Source organism: Octodon degus, unplaced genomic scaffold (genome assembly GCF_000260255.1).
Source record: "Octodon degus isolate 3935 unplaced genomic scaffold, OctDeg1.0 scaffold00061, whole genome shotgun sequence".
Classification (NCBI taxonomy): domain Eukaryota; kingdom Metazoa; phylum Chordata; class Mammalia; order Rodentia; family Octodontidae; genus Octodon; species Octodon degus.
The window spans coordinates 9,116,857-9,123,916 of NW_004524637.1; the positions used below are offsets into that span (position 1 = coordinate 9,116,857).

General features: G+C 35.7%; 1 pseudogene; it reads left to right on the forward strand.

Moving 5' to 3' along the window:
- The first annotated feature begins 511 nt into the window (after positions 1-511).
- LOC101564467 lies at positions 512-5,836 on the forward strand (annotated as a pseudogene).
- The last annotated feature ends 1,224 nt before the right edge of the window (positions 5,837-7,060 follow it).

Consider the following 7,060-nt stretch of genomic DNA (forward strand, 5'->3'; position numbering starts at 1 on the left):
CAACAACTTCTGACATTGCCAGTCCTATGGATAACCCACTACTATTATGGACTACTGGACTATATTGGAATATTTTGCTGAATTCACACACCTACAGTATTTAAATGACAATGGAATACCCATCTCTGATAAAAATAAACAAAAAAAAGGATACAAAGGTAGGACCATTTTGTATCTGTATAGTCAAAATAGTTGGGATAGATATACAGCTACTTTCTCTTAATTCAATGAATAGAAAGATTTGTACTAATAATGTGTGTGGACAGGACATCATGTTTGCATCTTGTACTATGAATAACCACTAAGAAGACAACAACATGCAATGTACTAATTATTGAACCTGTCCTACTAATCAGTTTTGAAATTGTCTCATTGCTATTTGTTTCTCAATAAAAGTATTTTTAAAAGTCTAGGGAATTCTCTGCAGAAATACATCCAACCTGAGCTGTGGTGAGCCTCTGTGAGACTCGGGAGCTTTGGTGAGCTCAGTGGGAGGGGAGAAGCTGGGTCCATGGCCTCTGCATCATCCATGGACGCTGTGTCTGGAGAAACCCTGGTAGTTGCCAACATCCCTACATTGCAGGTCTAGCAGCTAGTGCAGGAAGCATGCAAGACATCTGCCAACCAGCTCAACCAGAAGAACCCAAGGTAAATCCACTCTAATACATGTAAAGACTTTATATACAAACTCCTAATTTATGATTAGTTCTGTTATGTAACTGTAGACTTTGCTTCTGTGGTCTAAAGTACAAAACCAATAGTTACCACAGTTTTTCAGCTCCTAACATGTGCTTATTAGTAATTGTATTACTGTAATCAGTTGTTTTCACTTGCATAACAACACTGGGAAGCTCAGGGGTAATAATCTCATCACAGCCCTATACCAGAAGACTGGGGACTAAGCCAAGCAGAAACCAATAACCCACTCTCAATTAATTTGGAAGGTGGGAACTTGGGACAGACATAAATCAAGAATCTCCTACACACAGAAGCTATCCCAGAAGGACAGACTATTCCTGGAAAAAGCTGATTTTAGTGATATAGCTATCTACTATCAAAACTCACAAGGATCATCACAGAAAACAAAATAAAAAATTGTAGAAATAGAAAGCATGAAAACAAAGGAACAATCACCCAGCAAAAGTCCAGGAGGCATCAACATAGAAGAATCTGGAAGTCATAGACCTGAAATTTCTGAAAAGATAGAAACTAAAATAAAGTATCAGTTCCATCAGTCTATAGAATAGATTGGATCAGAAATAATCTCTCAGGTAAAAAAATAAATGACAACCATAATGAAAGAATTGCTCAACATATCTAAAGAAAATATAGATAAAAAAATAGAGGAGATTAGAAAAATGATGGATACCTTGAATGAACAATATAGAAAGAATTAGAATACATGAAACAGATACAAAGAGATATCCAGAGAAATTAAAAATTCCATCGAAATCTTTTTAAACTGCTTGAATGAAACTAAAGATAGATGTTCAGACATTCAAGATAGCATTGCAGATAGTGACCATAAAAGGTGAGAGCTCTTAAAAACGACAAGGAGCCCAGAAATAACAATTCAACAGCTGCAAGATGATGCAAAGAAAAACAACATAAGAATGCTGGGTGTCAATGAAAAAGCAGGAGTCAACACAAATGACATAAAAAGACTTTTTGTAAGAGGAATAACAGAAAATTTCCCATCCATAGGAAAACCATCATACGTAAGGATGATTGAAACACATAAAACTCCAATTAACAATAAACAAAATAAATCTACACCCAGACATATAATAATCAAGATCCCAGAAATTCAGCACAAGAACAGACTATTAAAAGCCACTAGAAAAAAAGGAAAAACAAAACAGATCACCTATAAAGGAAAGTTCATCCAAATCACGACAGATTTTTCAACACAAACCATCAAGTCAAAAAGAGGTTGGAATGAAGTATTTCAGGTCCTGAAAGAAAACAACTTCGAACACAGATTGATGTACTGTGCAAAACTATCTTTCAAAATCAATGGAGAAATGAGATACTTCCACCACAAAGAATAGTTAAAGAAATGAATGATCATCAAACTAACCATTCAAAGAGTACTAAAGGTATTCTAGAAAAACACAAAAATGACCACAATTCCATGAACAACAATAGAAAGGAACCAATGATCACTGCAGGAAATTAAACAGAAGGAAAAGTAGGAAAACAACAATAGGAAAATGACATGAGAAAGATAAGCCAATATGTATCAGTTATAAACATTACTGTAAATTGCCTCAACTCATCAATCAAAACAAATGGGCTGTCAGAGTAGAGAAAAAAAATTCATAGGTATTCTATACACAAGAAACACATTTAACTTGAAAGGAAATTTATAGACTTGAAGACAAAGGATGGAAAACGATACTCCATGTGACAAGAACCCAGAAAGAGGTAGGGGTAGTTATTCTGTTTTCAGACAATGAGTACTTTAAATCAAGAATGATCAAATGAGATAAAGAAGGTCAATCTGTACTTGTTAGGGAAAAAATGCAAGAAAAAGAGATATTAATTATAAATATATATGTACCAAATACAGAGCACACAATTATATGACACACATTAATGCACAGGAAAAATCAAATAAGAAATGACCATCACAACATGGGACCCTAACACCCCATGGTTACAAAGAGATTGATCAAGTAAATAAAAAAATCAGCAAAGATATAACAGAACTGAAATAAACTTGTGAATAAATAGATTTAGTAAAACATCTTTAGAGAATGCTCCACCCAACAATATCAGAATACATTCTTCTCAGCAAACCATGGGTTGTGCTCCAAAATAGACCATATACTAGCATACAGAGTACATTTATGTAAATTGAAAGGGATTGAAATTATCCCATGCATATTATCAGATCACAGTGCAGTGAAATTAAAATTTGATAAAAAGTATCCAAAACCCCATAAACACATGGAAACTAAATAAGATCCTCCCAGACAACCAGTGTGTCACAAATGAAATTAAAGAAGAAATTAAACAATATCTGCAATCAAATGAAAGTGACAAAACAACTAAATCACCCTATGGGATGCAGTGAAAGAAGTCCTAAGAGGTTAATTTATAGCTGTACATTCGCACATCAGGAAAACAGAATGAGCAATAATAAAATACCTGATGGTGCACTTCAAGCTTCTAGAACAGAAGAGCAAGGGAAGCCAAAAGTCCAAAGAACAGAGGATATTTTAAAGAGCAGAAGCTAATTCAGTGGAGAATAAGAAAACAATATAAAGTATTAATGACTCAAAGAGTTAGCTCTTTGAAAGAATAAAGAAAATTGATAAAAATCCTAACCAATCTCATCAGAAAAAAGAGGAAACTCAAATTCATGCAATAAAGGTAAAATCACTACAGATTCTATGGAAACTAAGAAGATCATTAATAGCTACTTCAAAAATTTTTACTGTTGTAGGAAGGAACAGATAGAAGAAATACAGTTATTCCTAGATACATATAAATTACCAAAGAAAAATTAAGAAATATAAAAACGTAAGTAAACCCATATCAGTTAATGAAATTGAAAATGCAATAACAAGACTTACCAACAAAGAAGGGCTCAGGTTATGATGGATTCAAGCTGAATTTTACAAGAAATTTACAGAAGATTTAATGCCAATAGTCCTCAAATTCCAAGTAAAGCAATTCTCCTTTACTCATTTTTGGAGGCAAGTATTACCCGGACATTAAAACCAGAGAAAGACTCAACCAAAAAGAGAATTATTGGCCAATCTCCCTAACAAACATAAATGGAAAAATTCTCAGTAGAACACTAGCAAATAGAAGATAGCAAATCATCAGGCAGATTATACACCATGACCAGGTGAGATTTATCCCATGGATACAGGTATGGGTTAATATATGCAAATTTATAAATGTGACATACCATATCAACAGAGCCAAAGACAAATATCATGTGATCATCTCAATAGATACAGAAAAAGCTTTTGAAAAGGTCCAACATTCATTCATGATTAAAAATCTTACATAAAATTGGAATAGATGGTCTTTTCCACTACCTGATACAAACCACCTATGATGAACCAGGAGTGAGCATCATAATAAATGAACAAAAACTGAAAGCTTTCACTTTAAAATCAAGAACAAGATAAGGGTGTCCACTATCACCACTCCTATTCAATATAGTTCTGGAAACATTAGCCAAAGCAATTAGGCAAAAGAGAGGAATAGAAGGAATGAGGATAGGAAAGGAAGAAGTTAAATTATCACTCTTCAAAGATGACATGATACTTTACATAAAAGATCCCAAAAGTTTCACCAAAAGACTTGTGTGTATTTAACCAAATTCAGTAGCATATCTAGATATAAAGTCTCCACTTAAAAAATCAATAGCATTCCTGCAAATATACAACAAACTTGTAAGACAAAAATGAGACAAACCACACCCTTTAAAGTAGCATCAAAAAAAGCGATTCAAGAGTTTTCAGAAAACAGAACGACATTCCTTGCTTATGAATAGAAATAACCAACTTTGTGAAAATGGTCATAGTCCCAAAACTGTCAAACAAATTTAAAGCAATTCCAATCAAAATAACATTAGATACCTTATAGATCTAGAGAAACATTCCTAAACTTCATCTGGAACCCGAAGTGACTGAAAACAGCAAAGGAAATTCTGGGCAACAAAGACAAAGCTGGGGACATCACCGTCTTTGACTTGAAATTATTCTGCAAGGATACTGTGATAATCAGCATGGTTTTGCAAGAGTAGAACAGATTAGAAGATGTAAACACAACTACACTACACACACTCAGCCATTTTATCTTTTTTTTTTTTGCCATTTTATCTTTGACAAAGGGGCCAAACACCTTCACTGGAAGGAAAATAGCCTCTTTAATAAATATTGCTAGAGGGCCAGCCAGCCAGTTCAGGGGAGTAAAGCACCTGCTTAGGCAGGCACATGGACTGGGGTTTGATCCTCAGCATGTCATGCCAGCCCTGCCATTGGGTGTACTGAGACGGCGACTGAGACTGGGAGTGGTGGCACATGCCTATAATCCCAGTGCTTGGGAGGCTGAAAACAGAAGGATCACTAGGAGTCAAATCTGTGCAATGAGACCCTGCAGATCCTATACTAAATACATAAAAAGGCACTAGGAAAATTGACACTAAACTAAAGTCAAAATAGATCAAAGATCTAAATATTGAAAAAGAAACACTAAATCTATTGAAAGAGAATGTAGGTGGAAATCTTGCAGGCATATGGGTAGTAAGAGAGTTCATAAACAAAAACCAAGCTGCACTGGACATACTTCAAAGAATCAGCAACTGGGATCTCATTTTATTGAAAAGGTTTTGTGCATAAAAGGAAATCACCAACAGAGTGAAAAGAAATCTCATGAATTGGGAAAAATTTTAGCCAACTTACTCTGAGACAAAGGTATTCTATATAGAATATATAAAGAATGAAAGAAGTGATGTGAAGAAGAAGAGGCGAGGATGACCCGTGGATCACCCAAAGCTGTGCGCCACTGCATCTTATGTTTAGCACCTGCATGCTGCTGCTGTAGCCACCAGGCCCAAGAGAAAGGTTGAATGGGACACTAAGGGTGATAAAGATGAGATAATGGATAAACCACAGAGAAGATCTACAAAGTAGTCTTTAAGCCAGCTCCTCTAAAACCAGAGCCCAAGGCTAAAAAGGCCCCTGTAAAGAAGGGACACAAGGTACCCAAAAGGAGAAGCCAATGCCAGCAAGGGTGAGAATAATCCTGAAAAAAATGGAGACACCACACAGATCAGGCACAAAAACCTGAAGGCACTGGAGATGCCAAATGAAGTGAGTGCATTTTGATAGCTGTAGTTCTTGTGACTGTACAGTTTGAAGTACTATTTTTTTATCAAGTTTATAAAAATGCAGATTTTGCTTTACTTTTATTTTAAACTACATTGTTAGCACACAGAACACCTCATTGAACTTTTTTGGGGAAGGAATGTATGTCAGTAGTGCAAAGTCTCCAAAGCTGGATGTATGTGGGAAAGCACCTGCCCCTGCTGGTTTTGAGAGACTTCCTCTTGGCTCCCAGGAGGAGGGATTCCCTGATGTTGACACATGTGGTCACCTTGGCATAAATGCCTGTGGTACGGGATAGTTCCCAGTTCATTTAATATCCTCCTTTTCTCTGCCATCTGCATAGACTTAACTCCTTAAGCCCAGAGAACTAGTGGGACCTGATTTCAAAAATCAATCTTACTAGTGTGTCAGGCAATCTGGACTTGCCAGTAATGTTGAGATGGTGACCCACAAGAGCAACTGATTTTTTTTTCTAGATTGTGGATCTTCTGGTTGATAATTCTGCCATTTTCATTTCCTAAAGGTCAGGGTTGCCTTGTGAAAAGTTGTTAAACAACATTCTAAATGTGAGATGTCAACCCTTACTCTAAACTTTCCCTACTGCAGAGTGTCAAATGAAGAATTCATTGGATTTTATAATGGCTTCCTGATTTTTTTGTAGTCCATCCAAGAAGGGAGTTTGAAAGTTGTTGTATACTGTTAACGATTGTGTGCCCATGTCCTTCCTGAAATACATGATTTTTTAATGAAAACTATCTTTAATAAAGCTGGGTACAGTTTGGCTCGGGAAAGAAAAGAATTTAAAAAAAATTGGGGCCTCTAAGTTCAATGACCCAAATGCATCAACAAGCATCTGAGATGCATATACATTTCTCAGATGAAGAAATACAAATGGCAAATGAATATATGAAAAAATGTCCAACATCCTTGGTCATTCAAGAAATGCAAGTTAATACAACACTGAAATTTCAACTCATCCCAGAAAGAATGGCTGTCATGAAGAAATCAACCAATAACAAATGCAGTGGTGGTGGGAGTGCAGACTGGTGCAACCACTGTGAAAATCAGTGTGTATATACCTCAAAATACTGGATTGAAGGTCCCATTCAATCCAACTATTCCTCTTCTGGATATTTTTCTAGAAGATCTGAAATCATCATACCATAGAAATATATGTGCACTCATGCTTATAGCAGCATGATTTGTCA